The sequence below is a fragment of the Phyllostomus hastatus genome, unplaced genomic scaffold, assembly GCF_019186645.2.
Source record: "Phyllostomus hastatus isolate PE091 unplaced genomic scaffold, TTU_PhHast_1.1 phas_contig_16, whole genome shotgun sequence".
NCBI lineage: Eukaryota > Metazoa > Chordata > Mammalia > Chiroptera > Phyllostomidae > Phyllostomus > Phyllostomus hastatus.
The window spans coordinates 17,673,145-17,694,072 of NW_025333643.1; the positions used below are offsets into that span (position 1 = coordinate 17,673,145).

General features: G+C 37.4%; 1 protein-coding gene and 1 pseudogene across 4 annotated transcripts in view; both read right to left on the reverse strand.

The window, feature by feature from the left end:
- Nucleotides 1-20,928, reverse strand: part of FHIT (fragile histidine triad diadenosine triphosphatase) — a 1,461,545-nt gene that overhangs the window by 1,272,614 nt on the left and 168,003 nt on the right. The window lies entirely within an intron of this gene.
- On the reverse strand, nucleotides 18,172-18,322 carry LOC123814605 (annotated as a pseudogene).

The following is a 20,928-nucleotide window of genomic DNA, read 5'->3' on the forward strand; positions in this document are numbered from 1 at the left end:
TCAAGGTTCTATAATCTTTATACTTGTTATCTAGACCTCATCGATTCTGCCACAAGACTGTCACTTTACTATTACTGCTAGTAAGACCTAGTCTATACAATTGTAAATGCTTCTCAATATCCCTACCTGATCTCAGCCCACTTTGCAATTTTCTGAACTATACTATTGTGGGGGTTGTCTCTATTCTTTTACTCACTACGCCTATATACTAATCTTTAGTCCAACTCTACCTTAGAAGCTGACCTCCCACAGCCTCACAGCTTTCTAGATCCAACTAACAATCCTCTCAGCCCCAATAAGAGTCTTACCTTCTTTCCATCCTTTCTTAAACTTGGATAGTGGGGTGGAGGATCATGGCTACACTATAAGGAGCCAAAGGATAACCCATCTCTTCTCTACTGGCTGCTAAAGTAAATATCATAGTATACTATCTTGCTGTTTTAAACCATTTTGCCTTACTCCTCCAACTGATCCCAAAAAAGAGTAGGGGGAAGCTGTGACCACCAGGACACACGAAGGAGAGTGCACCACTGAAACACACAAAAATTCTACCACAGAAGTTCACACCATAATTACAGGGAATCAGAACAGTTCAAATTAACAAACAAGAAGAACAAAGAAGAAACCCACGAACAATGAGAAAACAAAGAAACAACCCCCCAACTGAAGGGAAACGAGGAAGCCTCAGGAAAAATGCTAAATGAAATAGAGGCAACCCAACTATCAGATAGTGAGTTCAAAACAATGATTACCAGGAAGTTCAATGAACTCACAATGAGCTTTCAGAAATTAGAGGGAAACTACATCAATCTCACTGCAAACTATATAAACATAAAAAAGGAAATAGAAACTATCAACAAAGGTCAAGAGGAAATGAAGAATACAATTTCTGAATTGAAGAACACAGTAGAAGGAATGAAAAGCAGGATCGATGAAGCAGAAGATCGGATTAGCGAGCTGGAGGACAAAGTAGAAAACAGCATCCAGAAAGAGCAAGAAAAGGAAAAGAGGCTCAGAAAGAATGAGGAGGGATTAAGAGAAATGCAAGACAATATGAAACGTAATAATATCCGTATAATAGGGATACCAGAAGGTGAAGAAGAAGAGCAAGGGATCGAAAACCTGGTTGAACAAGTAATGAAGGAGAACTTCCCTAATTTGAGGAGAGAAAAAGTCACACAAATCCAGGAAACACAGAGAGTCCCAATCAAGAGGAACCCAAAGAGACCCACCCCAAGGCACATCATAATTAAAATGACAAAATTTCAAGACAAAGAGAGAATCTTAAAGGCAGCAAGGGAGAAGAAGGAAGTAACATACAAGGGAGCCCCAATAAGGCTAACAGCTGACTTCTCAATGGAAACACTTCAAGCCAGAAGAGAATGGCAAGAAATACTCCAGGTAATGAGAACCAGAGGTCTGCAACCAAGGCTATTATATCCAGCAAGGCTCTCGATCAAGATTGAAGGCCAAATAAGAAGCTTCCCAGACAAAAGAAGTCTAAAAGAATACACCTCGACCAAACCAGCTCTGCAAGAGATTCTAAAAGGACTGCTTTAAGGAAGAGAGAAGAGAGAGAGAGAGAGAGAGAGAGAGAGAGAGAGAGAGAGAGAGAGAGAGAGAGAGAGAGAGAGAGAGGAACACACGTATATAAAAGACAATGAATAAGTACCTATCAATAATAACCTTAAACGTAAATGGATTAAATGCTCCAATCAAAAGACATAGAATAGCTGATTGGATAAGAAAAAATGACCCACATATCTGCTGTCTACAAGAGACCCACCTCAGGATAAAAGACCTACACAGGCTGAAAGTGAAGGGCTGGAAACAAATCTTCCAAGCAAATGGACAGGAAAAAAAAAGCTGGGGTAGCAATACTCATATCAGACAAAATAGACTTCCCAAAAAAAAGGTCCATAAAGAGAGACCCAGAAGGTCACTTCATAATACTCAAGGGAAGAATCCATCAAGAAGACATAAATATTGTAAATATATATGCACCCAACATAGGAGCACCGAAATACATAAAGAAAATCTTAGAGGACTTCAAGAAAGATATGGACAGCAACACAATTATAGTGGGAGATTTTAACACCCCACTATCAAAAATGGACAGATCTTCTAAACAAAATATCAACAAAGATATTGTGGCATTGAACAATACCCTTGATAAAATGGACTTTACTGATATATACCGAGCCCTCCATCCAAAGGAAGCTAAATATACATTCTTTCCAAATGTACATGGAACATTCTCAAAGATAGACCACATGATAGGACACAAAACAAGCCTCAAGAATTTTAAGAAAATTTAAATCATACCAAGCATTTTCTCAGACCACAAGGGAGTGAAGCTAGAAACCAACCCCAAGGAAAAAAAACAAAAACACTCAAAATCATGGAGATTAAATAGCATGCTATTAAACAATGAATGGGTCAAGAATGATATTAGGGAAGAAATCAAAAGGTTTCTGGAAACAAATGAAAACGAACTCACAACAACCCAAAACTTATGGGACACAGCCAAGGCAGTCCTGAGAGGGAAGTTCATAGCGATACAGGCCCACCTAAAAAGGTTAGAAACATTCCAAACAAACAACCTAACCCTACGTCTACAAGAACTCGAGGAACAACAACAAAGGCAGCCCAGAGAAAGCAGAAGGAAGGAAATAACCAAGATCAGAGCAGAATTAAATGACATAGAGACTAAAAGCACAATTCTAAGGATCAATGAATCCAAGAGCTGGTTCTTTGAAAAGATAAACAAAATCAACAAGCCTTTAAGCAGACTCATCAAGAAAAAAAGAGAAAGACCCAAATAAACACAATCAGAAATGAAAGAGGAGAGATTACAACAGATACCACAGAAATACAAAGGACTGTAAGAAATTACTACGAAGAACTGTATGCCAAAAATTTTGAAAACCTAGATGAAATGGACCACTTTCTAGAAAAATATAATCTTCCAAAACTCAATGAAAAAGAAGCAGAAAGTCTGAACATACCAATAACAACAAAAGAAATTGAAGCAGTAATCAAAAAACTCCCAACACACAAAAGCCCGGGACCAGATCGTTTCACAGGAGAATTCTACAAAGCATTTAAGGAAGAGCTAACCCCTATCCTTCACAGACTATTCCAAAAAATCCAAAAAGAAGGGAATCTCCCAAACTCTTTTTATGAGGCCAACATCATCCTAATTCCAAAACCAAATAAAGACACAACAAAGAAAGAAAACTTCAGGCCAATATCACTGATGAACATTGACGCTAAAATCCTCAACAAAATACTGGCAAACCGCATCCAACAATACATTAAAAAGATTATACACCATGATCAAGTGGGATTCATTCCAGGTATGCAAGGATGGTACAATATTCGCAAATCAGTAAATGTAATACATCACATAAACAAAAGCAAAGACAAAAACCACATGATCATATCATTTGATTCAGAAAAAGCATTTGATAAGGTACAGCACCCATTCATGATAAAAACACTCGGCAAAGTGGGAATAGAGGGAGCATTCCTCAACATAATAAAGGCCATATATGAGAGACCTTCAGCCAACATCATTCTCAATGGGCAAAAATTAAAACCTTTTCCATGAAGATCAGGAACAAGACAAGGCTGTCCACTTCCACCACTTCTATTCAATATAGTACTGGAAGTTTTAGCCACAGCGATCAGACAAGAAAAAGAAATAAAAGGCATCCAAATCGGAAAGGAGGAAACAAAACTATCACTGTTTGCAGATGACATGATAGTATACATAGAAAATCATATTGACTCTACCAAAAAACTGCTTGACCTAATAAATGAATTTGGCAAAACAGCGGGATACAAAGTCAATATCCAGAAATCAAAGGCATTTCTGTACACCAACAATGAAACAGCAGAAGCAGAGATCAAGGAAAAAAATCCCATTTGAAATAGCAAAAAGAAAAAATAAAATATCTAGGAATAAACCTAACCAAAGAGGTAAAAGACCTGTATTCAGAAAACTACATAACACTCAGGAAAGAAATCAAGGAAGACACAAACAAATGGAAACATATACCGTGTTCATGGATTGGAAGAATTAATATCATCAAAATGTCCATACTACTCAAAGCAATTTACACATTCAATGCAATTCCTATTAAAGTACCAATGGCATATTTCACAGACATAGAACAAACGCTTCAAAAATTTATATGGAATTATAAATGACCCGGAATAGCTGCTGCAATATTGAGAAAGAAGAGTAAAGTAGAAGGGATCACAATACCTGACACTAAACTATATTACAAGGCTACTGTAATCAAAACAGCCTGGTACTGGCATAAAAACAGGCACATAGACCAATGGAACAGAATAGAGAGCCCAGAAATAAGCCCAAGTCTCTATGGTCAATTAATATTTGAGAAAGAAGGCAGCAACATAAAATGGAATAAAAATAGCCTCTTCAACAAATGGTGTTGGGAGAACTGGACAGCCACGTGCAAAAAAAATGAAACTTGAGCACCAACTTACACCACATACACAAATAAATTCAAGGTGGCTAAAAGACTTAGATATAAAACATGACACCATTAAAGTCCTAGAGGAAAACGTAGGTAGGAATATCTCAGATATTTCACGAAGAAACTTTTTTACTGACGTGTCCCCTAGAGCAAGGGACATAAAGGAAAGAATAAACAAATGGGACCTCATCAAAATTAAAAGCTTCTGCACAGCTCAAGAAAACAGTATGAAAATTAAAAGAGAACCAACTGTATGGGAAAACATATTTGCCAATGACACCTCAGACAAGGGTCTAATCTCCAAAATATATAGAGAACTTACACGACTGCACTCTAAGAAGTCAAGGAATCCAATTAAAAAGTGGGCAAAGGACTTGAACAGACACTTCTCCAAGGAGGACATACAGAAAATCCAAAGACACATGAAACGATTTTCAATATCGCCAGCTATCAGAGAGATGCAAATTAAAACCACAATGAGATACCACTTCACACCAGACAGAATGGCCATCATAAACAAAGCAACAAACAACAAGTGTTGGAGAGGTTGTGGAGAAAAGAGGACCCTAGTGCACTGTTGGTGGGACTGCAAACTGGTACAACCACTATGGAAAGCAATATGGAACTTCCCCAGAAAACTAAAAATGGATCTGCCTTTTCACCCTGCAATTCCACTGCTGGGACTCTATCCTAAGAATACTAAAACACCAATTCAAAAGAACCTATGCATCCCAATGTTCATAGCAGCACAATTTACAATAGCTAGATGCTGGAAGCAACCAAGATGCCCATCAGTAAATGAATGGATCAAAAAACTATGGTACCTTTACACAATGGAATTCTATGCAGCAGAAAGAAAGAAGGAGCTCCTACCCTTTGCAACAGCATGGATGGAGCTGGAAAACATTTTGCTAAGCGAAACAAGCCAGGCAGTGAAAGACAAATACCATATGATCTCACCTTTAACAGGAACCTAAATAACAAAACAAAGAAACAAGCAAAATGTAACCAAAGACACTGAAATAGAGAACAGGCTGATGGTGACCGGAGGGGAGAGAAGAGGGAATTTAAGGGGACAGTGGGAAGGGTTCACAGGAACAAACTTAAAGGACACATGGTCATAGACTAAGGGGAGGGTGGTAATGGGAGGGAAGTGGGGAGGGTGGGAGGGGGGACTGGATTGGGAGTAAAAAGGAGAAAACTGTATATGAACAATGATTAATAAAATAATAAAAAAAGATACAATTAATCTCTAGTCTAATATCTCTCTGAGAGATAAGGTGCTAAAAAAAAAAAAAAGGTCTTTCATCACTGATTTCCTTCAAAGCCCTTATTTGGAAAGCATTAGTTCTTTCAAGCCAGTAAAATGCATTTAATGAACTGGAACAATATCTTAAAGACATAACAAAAGTAACAAAAGTGAATTCCAGAATTATTTGTGGATCCCTTGAATGTATAGTGCCATGTAAGAAAAACTAAAGACAGTCACCAGAAACTCATATATCTTCTTTCCAGACATTTATTCTTCTTGACCAGACCAGCTTGTATGTCCATCTGACTGAGTTCTAGCCAATGGAATCTATACCAATTCTGAGTTAAGGGTTTTGAGAAATGGCTATAACTTGTAGCCCTTTCTTCCCCTTCTACTGACTAGATGCAGACAGCATCACAGCCCTAAAGGAAGGCAGAAAAACAAGAAGAAGCCTAAATTCCTGAATCATCCCAGTAGCAGACTATTATGTGAGTGAAAAATAAATTCTCATTTTGTTTAAGCCACATTACAGTTTGAAGTTTATGTGCTAAGTAGCTGGTGTCACCCTAATTAATCAATGCAGTAAGTTAAGTGATTAAAAGCATATGTGCTACTTGGGACATCTTGTTGTGGCATAAAGATGGAACTTAAAGGCTAATGGAATTGCAACTTAAATAGTTAAAGATGAAGCCACAAGAAATACGGAAGGAGGGAGGTGAGTTGGAGTATAAATTTTTTTTTTTAATTTTTAAAAATGGTCAAGAGTTGATTACTTTTGAAGCAAGATATTGGTACATGGGAATTAATTACACTATTCTTTCTAGTTTTGTATACATTTGAAATATCATACAACAGAAATTTAAACAATTAACAATAAAACAATATGAAGGACATTTGAAAACAATAGGAAGGATACGTGAAGGTGACTCTAGTGGCCTAGGATGGGAAAATATGAGTATCAAAAAGATTAATGACTGAGATAAATTAAAACACATAATTTTTTAAATTCATAAGATACTTTTTAAAAACCTCATTGGTTACTAATTGAAGATTACTAGGCATTCATTCATTAATCTGAAAAACTGAAATATGATAAAGAAACAGATATTTTCCTGCCTATATGAACTGTGTTTCAGAGCAACAAAATGTCTGATAAGGAAAAGTTCTTTACAGAAGAATTCTATGTAATATATGCAGGAAGAATGACAGAATTAGAAAACTACCATTTTGTAACCCCTAATGAGAACAGGCCCATATCCAGATATAAGCAACTATCATCAATGGACATAAAAATCAGTTGGAAGCAAAATGGGGACTTGGTAACAAAAGGAACAGGCAGACAACACCTGATCCTACTGATTAAACTTGGCTTCACTGCAAGGACAATCCATCATTCTGTGCTTCATGCTGTGATGCAGAAGGATGTACTGGGCACCACCTCTGAAGTATTCCTGCCTAAAAAAAATTTACAGAATCTAATCAAGGCGCTAGATTAAATACCAAGCTATTGAGGGATAAGTTAAATACTACCACAAGGACATGAACAGCCAAGTTCATAATACAAAACAAAACAACCTAGTTTCTTCCACAAATCACAGGCATTGAGGGGAGGGGAAAATTGTTAGGGAGAACTGTTATGGAATAAAGAAGTCTTAGTCAACACAGCAACTCAATACAGTGTGTGGGCCCCACATGGATTCTGACTTCAACAAAACCAACTACAAAAAGACTTATTAAAGAATTACTGCTAATTTCATTAAGTGTTATGATTCATGGTAGTTAAGCAAAGGAGGAAACTGTCCTTAGTAAGAGATACACACTAAAGAATTTTCAGGTAAAATGATATGATATACAAGATGTGCTTTAAAATACTAAAAATGAAAAAAAGAAAATGGGATAGATGAAATACAATTTTGGCAAAATGATGGTAATTATTAAAGCTGGCTGATGGGTACACGGGTGTTCACCGTGCTTAGTTCTACTTTAGTGTACATGTATTTGAAATTTCCCTATAAATTTTTATGGTACCAGCTTGAAGTCAGACAGCATTGGTGGACCAGGTCTTTCATTTCCAGCTGTAGGAAATTGGAGAGATCACTATAGTCTACACATTGCCATCCTCTGTGTCATCAGTGGACAGGTATTCCTGGTAAAAGTGTTCCAATATTGTTTCTGGTATTTTCCTCCAACCCACCAACATTCATCTGTGAGTTTTGATCCTGGCTCTTTCAATTCACACATGTGCAAGCCAAAACAATTTTGTCCCAGTTCCTACCTCAAGTGACTATGTGACCATCAATTTTGAGATATATCCCAATACCAGAGGTTAAAAATGTTTTTAAATATTCATTTAAAAGCCTATTAAGAAAAATATATAGGGAGGTTATGATAATAAAAATGTTGACTACAATGAGATTGTCTAAACACCTAGGAGGCCTACCCTACTCTGGACCACAAGTATCTTTATCTCCTGTAATTCCTGGGTCATGTTTTGGCTTACATGTTTTACTGGCTTACATACCTCCATTTTGTAGAAGCTACAGCAGTTGGCACTAGCAAATGACAGGTCCTCAAACAGCTTCTGATGGATGTCAGTTACATGAATAATAAATAAGCAAATTTTAAGCCACAAAAGAAACATAACACATGCAAAAGGTGGAGTTAGCCTAAAGCTCTTCTGTACAAAGTTCTAGAAATTAGTTCGAGAAAACTTATCAAAGAGTTGTGTGCAACCATTTTATCCAAGTAGAGTCAAACTTCTTGAGGCAGAGTTGCCCTGGTTGGGTTGGAGCATCATCCCATACACCAAAAGAGTTGTGGGTCAGATCTCTCAGTCAGGGCACATACAGGAGGCAATCTATCCATGTCTCTCTCTCTCTCTCTCTCTCTCTCTCTCTCTCTCTCTCTCTCTCTCTATATATATATATATATATATATATATATATATATATATACCTCAAATCAATAAACATATCTTCCAGAGAAGTTTTTTTTACTGTTGAGGCACAGTAAAAGTTACACTACATCTAATGATAACTGAGAATGAACAACTGCTCTAGGAAGATGCTCTTTCTCTACACAAGTTCTAGTAATTTCCATACACCATCAGAAGACATAAGATTGAGAAAGCCAGTAAGGATATAACCTTTGAGAACAGACTTTTGTTGAAGCCTAAATATGAAGTTTTCCTTCAAGTTTATGTTCTGAGAGAACTTTACAAATGTAAGACCTAAATGAAGATATTATTATATTTTGTTCCCTAATACCCTGCATATAAGGATACAAGGCATACACAAGTTTTACCTAATAACAAATCATGATAAACAACATTTATTAAGTTTCATTACATACAAAGCACCTTTTCCTCAAGTTCTTTCCAGGGCTGCCTAATTGTATTGAATTGTGGCCTATAGCTTTACCTATAACATCTAAATTAATCCTAGCCACAACCCTGCAAGGTAAGTACAATACCATCTCACCCACATTTTCAGGATAAAGAGTATGAGGTATAGAGAGACTTGGAAGCTGCATCCAGTCAAACAGCCAGTAAATCGTGTATCTAGGAATCACACCCTAGGGCTATGAAAGACCAATTCTTGGGCTTGTGTTTTTAACCTCAACACACCAATGTTTTGTAAATGAACTGTGATGAAGGATTGTGAGGGAAGGAGGAGGCAATCTGGCACAGATAAATACTGTATTTTTAGGACTATAAAACACACTGGACCATAAGACACACCTAGGTTTTAGAGGAGGAAAATAGGAAAAAAAATTTAAGCAAAAAATGTGGTAAAATATTTAATAACCTGTGATCCCACTCCACCAGCGCCCCAACTTCCCCGCCACAGAGAGCCAGGTAAGCTACATTCATACTATAAGACTCACCCCCTTTTCCTCCCAAAATTAGGGGGTCCATCTTATAGTCTAAAAAATAGGGTACTTTAGAGGTACAATAAAAATCAATTAATAAATGGAATTAAAAATAAAAGCAATCATATTAAAATCCCAAATTTGTTTTTAGAGTCAACAAATTTACTCTCAGTTGCACACAAGTCCCTAAATCCTCAGGGCCAATTTCTGAGAACATTTTGTTGCACACTGCCACCAGTGCAAGGACCACTCTTTGAGCAGTGTGCCATATTGTTATATTCATGCTCAGAACAAACACTGTTTAAAAGTTCCAAAATTTCTCTATTTATTGGGGCTAATAATTCTTTTAGATGCTATTCACTCTATTGTTTTCTAAACAGATTGCTTTAAAAATTATTGTTAGCTTTTTTCTATCCAAAAATATTTGTCCAGTGACCAGATATAGGTTTCAAAGTAAACAAAAATAGAGAACTTTTCAAATTTTATGTTGCTTTATGATACAATTGTTTTGGTATTTTGATAAATGGTAAAGGGGAAATGGTAAAATATGAAATGCATTTCTGTGCCAAGGGAACATTGAATAATAGTGAAGACAGAGAAAAGAGGATTAGAAGTACCAGGTGCCTCCCTTCCACCCTTGCAGAGAAACTCTTTCAAATCTATCCTGGGACGTGAGTGGCTATTGGGAAACTAAAAACCAAGCACTTAAGAGATCTCAAACACAAGGTGACACATTGGATTCTTCAACCTGCCATTCCTCTTAAGAAGTTCTCAGTTAAATAACAAGACTGGCACCCACAATACATTCACACACAAAAATGTGTTCTGAGAGGAAAAGAGGGTAGGAGGGGGAAAAAATCAAAGCTTCCTGGATTTTTTTTCAATTTACTCCAGAGTTCCAAGGTAATACAAAAAAAAAGTTAGCATAGTTCTTGGGGCCCAGGTATGAGCTGACAGGTCAAACTCACAGCTTCTGAGACTACTCAAAACATCAGTGAGGGTGGCATGGAAGGGCACAACATGGAGGATAGACATTACTAGGCAGGAGTCAGCAGTCAGAGCAAACCCAACCTGAAGAAAACAATTAGAAGCTGGCACAGGTCCCAAATCAATAAGCGGAGGTAGCCGTGGGTAGTGAGCATAATGGCTGGGTAATGAAAACTCCAATGCAGGTAGCTCAGCGCTGGGAGTGGAATGACTCTTCAGTGACTCTCTGGCTAAAAAGAGGGTCATCTATCAGGAGGCTGGAAAACACATCTGGACAGGCTCTCACAGCCCAGCCACCCCAATGTCACAACCCATGTGAACAAACAGCACTAGGTTTTCCCAAATCTCATGAGAAACAAAGCCTTCGCAGCTCACTTTGTCAGGCCCAGAATGCAGTTCCAGCAGGAAAAACACTTCTCACAGAATATGCAGTGGATTCAAAGAGCTTTAGAACTGTATTTGCCATTAGTTATAATGGAGGCTGTGCTAATAAATCCCCTAGCTCTGGACTGAACATGTGTAATTCAGTAATGTAGCTGTAATTGAGTGATGTCAACTCAATATAATTTGTAATGTTTTGCTTACAAATTAACTCATTTTTTTCTGAAAAAAGGTATCTGTGATTCCATGTATGTAATATGTTGCTTTAAAAAGTGCTAATAATAAATATATTTAATTCACAGAAATGTTAGTAGAAGCATCAGCTAAGAATGATCTTCACTGATTTTTATACACTATTAACCTTTTAAACATAACAAGCTTGAATTTCAACCTGCAAATGTTTTGAATCAGTAACGTATGGTTCACATATATTTCTGTACTTCATCACTGTGATATTCATCTATGGGACAGGTTCTTTATAAACTCCGTAATTTAACTATTCTTCTCTGCAAAGTTCTCAAGCCAGATCTACATGTTACCACTTCTTGACCAATAAGGCTGATCTTCTGGTCTGGACAGTATCCTACCCTTCCATTTACTTATCAATGACTTTTGCCTCTTAGGTCCCAGTCAAAACCCACCTTCCCCGTGAAGCTTTCCAGGCTATGGTCAGAATTACTTTCTCTCACTGGCCTGTACTCCTGTCAGTGTATTACAGTTCAGGTGCCTTTGCACATGCCATTTTCCTGTGCCTGCCCTGGTTAAGGCCCATTCATTCTGGAGTTTCAGTTGAAGGCAGTGATTTCCAACCTGTGTGCTGTAAGAATTTTTAAAACATGCAATAACTGACTAGTCAGAGGCACTGACCTCTTTTCTCTTAGATTGTCAAATAAAAAATGACAACAGCCAACACAACAATAGCTGTTCAGTGTGAATGAATCAAAATTATACCTACTTTTTGTGAGAATGGCAAAAAATAATTTTTTGGGTGTGCTGCCGAATTTTAGTGACTAGTTTTTGTGTGCAATGAGATGAAAAAGATTGAAATCACCGGGTTTCATGTCTTGCCTCAAGGAGGACCTTCCCTGCCACAGATTAGGGCACATCACACAAGCATTTTCATATCACTGCATTCATTTCCTTTGTTTCACTAATCCCAGTGGTCATTAATATCACATTGTGTCTCACTTCTCTAGGATTAGGGTATAGCCTGGGACTGTGTTGGGTTTTTCTTAGGCCTAGTTACAGGCACATAACACACCATATTCAAAAAAAGAATGACTAAGTAAAGGGATGAATGAACAAACATACATTATTTCTATTTCTGTCTCTCTCCCTCTATCAGTCTTCTCCACCAGATTGTGAACTCAAAAGACTACACAATACTCATTGTAGTGGCCATAATGTCTAACTGGAGTTTTGCACATAATGGAAGTGAACAGGTAATTAAATTGGATTTCTTTTATTAGCATCAGGTTGGCCACAGGAATTTAGTTCTCAGAGGTTATCCTGTTTTACACCACCTGCTATCCATTGACCCTCATCAAGTTTCTACTATGTATCAATCACTCTGCAGGATATTGTAAAACACAGAGAATGATAATTAGAAACAAGTATTGGACAGTTTCAGGGTGATTCCCATTTATGACTACATTTCTGCATGCATGCCAGATAGTAGGGGAATTATAGATGTTAATCAGATAAACACTATCCTTGAGAAGCTAGTACGGGAGATAAAAATGAAGAAAAAATATCAAAATATCAGAGGTAAAGCCCATGAGTAACATAAGAGGGGCCTCAATACTTTTAGTGTTCCAATGAAGGACAGAGAGGATATAGGCTCTTGGGAGTGGTTCATAAAACAAGTTTTAGCCAGGTGAAGGTAGGAATTGGAGAGGTTTCAAAAAGAAATGGAGGTGGAAATCAAGCATTCTATCCTTATTTTAACAGATCCATATCACCTCCTCTTTGTAGCATTGGGAATACAGAGGTAATAAACCTAAATCCTTTTCAATGGAGTTTACATTCTAATGGTGGAGACAGATAAAGGCAAACAAGCAAGAAAGCCAGGAGGTAATAAGTGCTCTGAAAAACAGAGTAAAGGACCAAGCTGAAGGAGTGCTGCCCTAATCAGGGGAAAGTGGTCAGGGGAGGCTTTCCCATGGCAATGACACTGAACAACGACCTGAATGAAGTGAAAGAGGAAGCCATGCAACACCCCACTGGAGGGGCATTCCCATTCACAGAAAAGGGAATGTTGACAACTTCTTTTTCCAACTGGGGCCTTGGGGCATTGTTCTTGGGGGTCTGAAGGTTCTTAATGAGATTTAAAAGTTTTTTTTCTCATTTAGAAACAAAATATTCCATTCAAAATATTCCAGATGTGTTATGGATTGGCTACATGGAGTCAAAAATGTGGGCGCCAGCACAAAATTTCTGTGCCTAGGTCTGCATTTGTATTTGCATTTATCATTACGGTGGTGGTGTCTGGTTGTGCTATTTTAACTGTCACAAGCCAAAGATAAAAGAAGCTAAATTACCCCTTAAATAATGTTGGTGTGCCCAAAAACCTCAGATTAGGGGGAAGGTACAAAGGACTTTTTCAGCAGTAGAAGCTGGAAGTGTTAGAAGAAATGGAGTCATCACCCAGTCCAGGGTAATACAAGCTTGACAAGCTGTATAGAACCTTCGACAGAGCAGACATCCCATACTTATATTTCCAGAGATGATTCTGTTTAAACCAAACACATCATCCATCATGTTAAATGAATGTTACTAATTTGAATTTGGTTTTGTTGTTTTCATTCCATTTAATTTCTAAAAGTATTTTGGTTTCATATTTGGATAAGAACTACAAACACAGCTTATACCTAGTTTTATATTTTACTTGTTTAATAACTAAATAATAAAAATTATGTAAACATTGGGGTTCCTAAGAATTTTTTCCTTAAATGGCATCTATACATTACTCAGGTTTGGCCACAGTGAAAGATAATTGTGGAAGCAGTCTTTGTTTTCCAGAACCACCAACAAGTATTAGCTCTTAGTTGTTTCTAATGAATCAAAGAATAAGTATAGGAAAGAAAGGAGGTGAATATCTCTGGTAGAAAAAATATGGCAAGTTGGATATACCTAACAACTGTAACTTTTCTTCTCTGTACACAAAGGCCATCATTTCCATTACACACAGGTTAAACATTCTTCAGAATTTCCAGTCCATTGGAACCTTCAACAGTGGAAAAGTACATGGAAGGAAAAGAGAGGGTGAAGAAGCTATAATTAAAGGTTCACTGCACTCTGGTGGCAGATTAATCACACAGCCAGATGAAGAGTCAAGCGTCACTGAAAATGCAAAATAAATCCAGCTAAACATATATCACCTGCAAGGGAAAGTTTTTCTCACAATACAAGACTGTTCTGTGCCAATAAAAGTGAGTGAAAGCCAAGACAACTGTCTAAAAAGTCCAGGCAGTTGATGGAGAAGCTTCCTTAGGTCATAAGGCTATTTAACTGTAGGAGGTGTGAGCTGGCATCTGAAATCAAACTGACCAGAGCTCAGAAATCACCTCCAATGGCGAGTAGCCAGCTCTAAGACCTGAGCAAGTTCTTTAATATTACAGAAAAAAATAAAAATAAAATAATACCTGCATTATAAGGTTGTTGAAAAGGTTCAAAGAAATAACCTACATAGCTCCATAAAGGTGAGCCACATTTGTTATGATGTTTCAGCTCTATCATAATATAAGCACAAGTTTCCACAGATGACCCAACAGACTGCTTTACTCAACTCTATAGCCCTGGAACAATGTCTCTCTATTTTATACATCATGATGGGTTCAGATGATTAATCAGACATACATACACAAGTAAAGTATATTTAAGATTATCCTTAAAATAACATCATTCTCATTCACTCATTCACTAAGCCAAAACCTTACCAGTAGGTAGCATTATTATCCCCACTTTACAGATAAAAAAGCAAGGTCCAGAAAAGAAGATGGTCTTGCTGAAGGGCTTACAGATCATAAATGATGCAACCAGAATTTAAGGCCAAGTCCATGCCCAGAATCTATCTTCTGAATCACCACATGACACTGCCCATCCAAGTATATATCCTTCCTCTGAGTCCAGTAAATAGAAGCACTGGGAACTGCAGGTCACACAAACACACATGTGCTTATTCCTCTAGATTCTCCAACTTCTAAGCATAGGAAATTAGGGTGCTTCATTCCACAACTAAGCATTTCCCTAAATCACAATTTAGTGTTATTCTGTGAGCTAATAATACAGAGTCAATTAAAAAAATCATCCATTTGAACAGTGTTGTAGTAACTTTCATTAATGAAATTTAATTTGAAAACACTGTCCAACATTTTTATATAATGTCTCATCAACCACAGCTAAATTAATTAATTAACACTTGAATTTAGTTCAAAAAAAAAGATGCTTTGCTTTTGTCAGATAATGAAAGCCATTTATTTCAATGTGGCCTTTTTCCCCCCTAGAAAGCACTGAGAAAAACTAAATACCTGCAAACTAAGGAAAATCAGTTAACTTGGGAAGGCTTATTACACTATTTCTGTGATTTTTAAGAGAGCCTATGTTGGGGTATCCTTTTCTCAAATTACTCTATCCAAGTAATAATTTCATTTATAAACACAATCTCTTTAAAGAAAGAAGAAAGAGATTTTTGTTCCTTAAATGTTTTAAGGAATCTTTAGATCTCCCAAACCTGCTTCAAAGGAAATAGCTGAGAACTGTCCCTTTGAAGCATCAAGATGCTGGCCATCATTGAGGGCAGGGAGCTACTGTGCAGCTCAGCTCAGCACTTTACGGTAGCTGGACAGGCTACTGTGCAACGCCATAATACGCTACAGTGGAGATAGTCAATCAAGAGTCAAATCTGTGGCTTTGGAAAGGAAACCAGCATCAGAGGGAAAGCTCCTTTACCTGGAGCTGTTTCATAGCAGTACCTTGCTGCTAGAGTCCAGCCTTGTCATCTGTGTGTGCTCCTCATTAGGAACCACATTATGGAACATCATATCTTCTCCAGCTGCAAGCAAAGGCAGCACCCTGGAATTACCCAGCAGCCTGGATGTGTGACTAATGACTAGAACTCTGGCTTCTTGCTTGATGCCTGGCCTTCAGAATTACAGGAACCTGTAGTGAAAGATACACCACTGTCACAGACATATGGAAACAGATTAAGCCCCAGATGGAAGACTGTCAATGTCAATCGGTCACTGCTCTTCCAGCCCGCAGGCTTTACAACTAAACAATGAGAGAATGATTTCAGCACTCAGTTCCTTAGCTCAATTAAGTGTTAGAAATGGAAGTCAAGTTATCCACCAAATGCTTATTTTTTACCTATTGCTGCCCACTCATCTATAGTAGTTCCCTTTGATAGCATTCATCCTTGAGAATGTCTTTCCATTTCTAGGTGACCATTTCACTATTCTGCAGAATATTCTAGCTCTTCAATGAACCAGACATTGTTGTATCAGCTGTCCCACAAAGAGATAAAATCTGGATCAAACACAGAACTTGTCCAGGGAAAAAAGATAAGGTGAAGAGGTAGTAGGATAATAGGAAGAAGAGACAGGCGATTGAAGTTTATGAAACATTTAGGAAGCTGTTGATCACCTCCCCCCGACTCTTGCTCTTTTCTTCCCTCCTTCCATTCTCTGGACCTACCAGCATCAGCTGGTTATGTTCCAGTTATGATACTTGTTTAGATTAAGGCTGTTGGCTTTGCTCCTCCATTACAAGTAATGGCCTCTGTGTTTGCAGGCCTTAACTATCCAGTCACTCATCACCTAATAGCTTCATTTTTTAAAAATGTTATTTCATATTGAAGGTAACCAAAGTTTTGCCACCCCAAAATATGCCTTTTGGGATACTGATTTTAAGCTGGTTATTAAGAAACAAAAGACTCAGAGAGAACTTTTCACCCTTCCCCTTTACCTGCCTAAAGGAATTCAAGTAGAAAACACCTCAAAAAAAGGGAGAATCACCTTAGCATGATAGTAAACTAAATGTGTCAGACAGGGAGGAAGTTAGCAAAGCCTTTTTCCCTGTGTCCCGTTGGTTCGGGGTGACCCAGCAAGAATTTGTGTACCATATATTTGCTTTTTCTCATCTACTTGTAAATTGCCTTTGAAATCCCAGGCCCCTACTCCTCCTTTGTCCAGAATGACACATAAGTCTCAACTGCCCAATGGTTCTGGGGCTTTATATTCTTGTGGCAACCCTGTAAGTACATCTGTAATAAATTTTGGACACTCTCCTGTTAATCTACCTGATGTTAACTTGATTATTACTTTAACCAGAAGAACTTAGAAAGATCAGAGGAAAGTTATTTTTTTGAACTCTACAATATCAAAGGAATTTCACAAATTCCTAACAATAGACTCCAGATGCCCATGGTAACATTTTGTTATAGGTATTTCTGCATTTTTGTTATAAATTTGCAATATCAGTAACAATAATAGCTAATGTTTTTCTAAATGCTAATGTTGTATAATAGTAATTCATCTAATCTTCACAACAACCTTACAGGGGATCATTATTAGCCTCTTTCAAAGATGAACCAAGGCCTAGAGAAATCCATGGACTTGCTTGAGGACATTCGGCTCACCAGTGATACCGCCAAGATTCCAGTACAGGTAGCCTGGCTCTAGAACCCGTGTTCTCAACCTCTGCATGATACTGTTCCTCAGAAGAAGCATTACAACTCCCAAGGTTTTCATTCCACACTCTCAAATATAAAATACCAATTATGAATAGAGTATATGTTATTACAAAAGTATAAAAGTATACATGTTTAGAAGTATAAAAGTATACATGTTATGTATAAAAGTATATGAATTAAAAATTAAGCTCTGCCTACTGTTTCTTCCCATTTCCCTCATATCCCCTACCTTCATATCCTTATAAATAATTTCATTCTTTAAGGGAGCCAATATTAACAATTTTGCATGGATTTTTGTTTCCTAAAACAAACACACATTTTTACACATGTTCATATAATACATACTGTTCTGCCTCATGCTTTTCATGTCAATTTATAGAGATATACTCCATGCTTTTTAATGGCTGCAGAGTAGTTTCAATATATAGATACATAATTCTGAACAAGTCCTCCTTGATGAATATTTAATTTACTTCCTTTTTTAAAGGAAAGCAAGAATGCAGTCCCCCACTACCACAAATTATGCAGTCAAGTTTCCCATATTTGAGGAAATTTGAGTACAAGGGTAATACCTCACCCTGGGAAAACCACATTCATGATGTATGTAATGTGGATATATATACATGAAAGTATAATTTACTTTCAATTACTACTACTAGCAATAATGTAATGAGATACTTGGTATAGTTGATCAAGTATATATGCAGAGCATATGTTAAAAATTTGAAAGAATTTCTAGGTCAAAACATTCTAAACAAAGGCTGATAGTTCCAAACTGCCTGGCCCAAGTTTGCCATATTTATTTACATGCACAACAGAGTCCATGTGCCTACATCCCCCACATTTTTGCCACTGTGGTCATTATACCTACCAATTAATTTTTAATTAAATTATGAAAATGAGATTATAATGAGTTCCTAAGTTTCTCTTTGTGATTCCTAACTAACTAGTACCTACTTAATCAGTTCTGAAAATAAAATAAAGCAAATACCCAATTTCAAAATGTCTTGTGTGCCTCTCCCAAATAACTCTTCTAGGTTGACCTCATTTATATGGTAAACCCCTGAATCTTTCCAGATTAAATTACAGATGGATGAATCTCATGAAATACAGACCAAAATCAAATAATACAGTACAAAAAATATATATCTTGGTAGGGAAAAGTTACTCTCCAAGGCCATTAGAGGTATCCAGAATTATCTCCATATCCCCAGGCATAAACTAAAATATCCAGTTTCTTGACAGTATGAATGCAGAATGTGCCCTAGTCTGCATAGAAATGAGCAAATCATGAGTGCAGAACTGACTTTCTGGGAGCTGTGCAGGTTACCTACAGGCATGAATTAGGTGGATCTGAGTCTATCTTAAAATGAGTAGAAAATATTCCAGTTGGATGCTGCCCCTCAAGCACAAAGGACTATCTTTTAGCTTCACAGGACATGTAGTTGCCATTCTTCAGCAACACTCACTGATGAGGCTGTGTTTTGCATTCCAAAATGGCATCTCAAAGGACTAACTGATAATAATAAACACAAACTAATAGAGACATTATCATCTTCATCATTATCATCTTTAAGATTAGCATTATGTGAACCAAGCACTGGGCTAATTCTCTAATCAACCACATGAGGTAGGTACCATTATTATTTTATTTTATAGATGTATGTGAATATGTGATCACAAGTTAATGAGTGATATTGCCATGGCTCAAACCATTTCTGTACTATGTCAAAAGCCATTGTCCTGATCACCACACTATACTCTGTTCCACAGCCATAAAGTAAACATACACCAGAAGAGCAAAAGAATTGTAAACACAGGAAAGCTGAAAAAGAATGATGGTAGTTAGTGTACTGGAACATAATGGGCCAGCCTGATTGTAAGTTTCTTGCTTCAAAATGTGTTCATGTAACTAAAAATGCATCTAGTTTAGGTTCGCGGGCACAAATGTGTATGGGAGTCAGGAAAGTAACACTCATGAGTAAAGAAGGCCAAGTGCATGGCAAACAGAGTGGTGAAGAGTGGGATGCACATACCCACCTGAAGAGGGCAGTAATATTTCCAAGATCATCAAATTTTTTTCAGGAGAAGTGAAAAATACAATTTTAATGCAAAATGTTCTTATTTCTAAATTCTAATTTAAAAAATATTTTAAGGGTGAGTTTGAAACTTCTGCCTTATGCATATAAACAATAACATGGAAGGAGATTTAGCAGCACCATGAGATGCTTTCCTGGCATCTACCTGTCTTTCATCCTTGCTAATATACCCTGGTCCTTCTCAAGAATTTGGAACATGGCAATGTGCCCAGGGAAGACAGACCCTGTCCCCAGCCCAAGAGGCTGAATCATAATTGGCCTAAGCCAGTGAAGGTAGCTAAATTATTCTTTGCCAGTGACTAGTTTTGCAGGAGATAAATATGTGATCCAGTTCTCACAAAACAGAAACAAAAAGATGTTAAGGAAATATTTTCTTCCCTAAAAAAAGACACAAGGCCCTTTTTGCCCACTTCCCTCCTATCCTTTGTTGGATACTAATCTGCAGCACTGTGGTATTGAAAGCTCTGGCAGCCTTCTTGTGAGTATGAGGCAACAATCCTGAGGGTGAAGGCCCACATAGCACTTATGGTGTAATGAGAGTGGAAGGGGCTTGGGTCCTTGTTGAGCAGCTAAAACAGGCTTTCTGTTCAGAGAATAGTAAATGTCCTTGATTTTTGGTTGGGTTTTCTGTTACTTGGTATTGAGTACATTCTAAAGAAGGATGTCTCTCATCTCAGAGTTCTAGTCCTTTGTTTACAATATTTTTAAGGCAAAAAACCATCAGCAACATCAAGTTTATGTAGTCAGAGTCTGTGGCTAGATGTGAGATAAGGCTCTGCCAGTTGAGAACACCCATACTCTGCTTCAAAAATTTAAATTATACTGTTAGCTTTTTGAGATGAATGAAATACTTCACAACATTATATTTCAAGGGTTTAACTGTTCTCATGGTTGCCAGGCAACTGGGTAAATGCTGCCTAGAAACAAAATTCACAACCCTTGACTCCCTGAAGGAGGTTCTTTCTCTATAACTGATATGCATGTACCCAAGTCTGACACTTTCCATCCAGCAAAGGTCATGGTGTACATGTCTGCTATTCAACATTCCCAAGCTCATTATACTGCCAACTTATATCATTCTTGATCACATCATAAATTGTGATTTCTGCATGCAAAGCCAAATGACAGAGTGAAGACTGT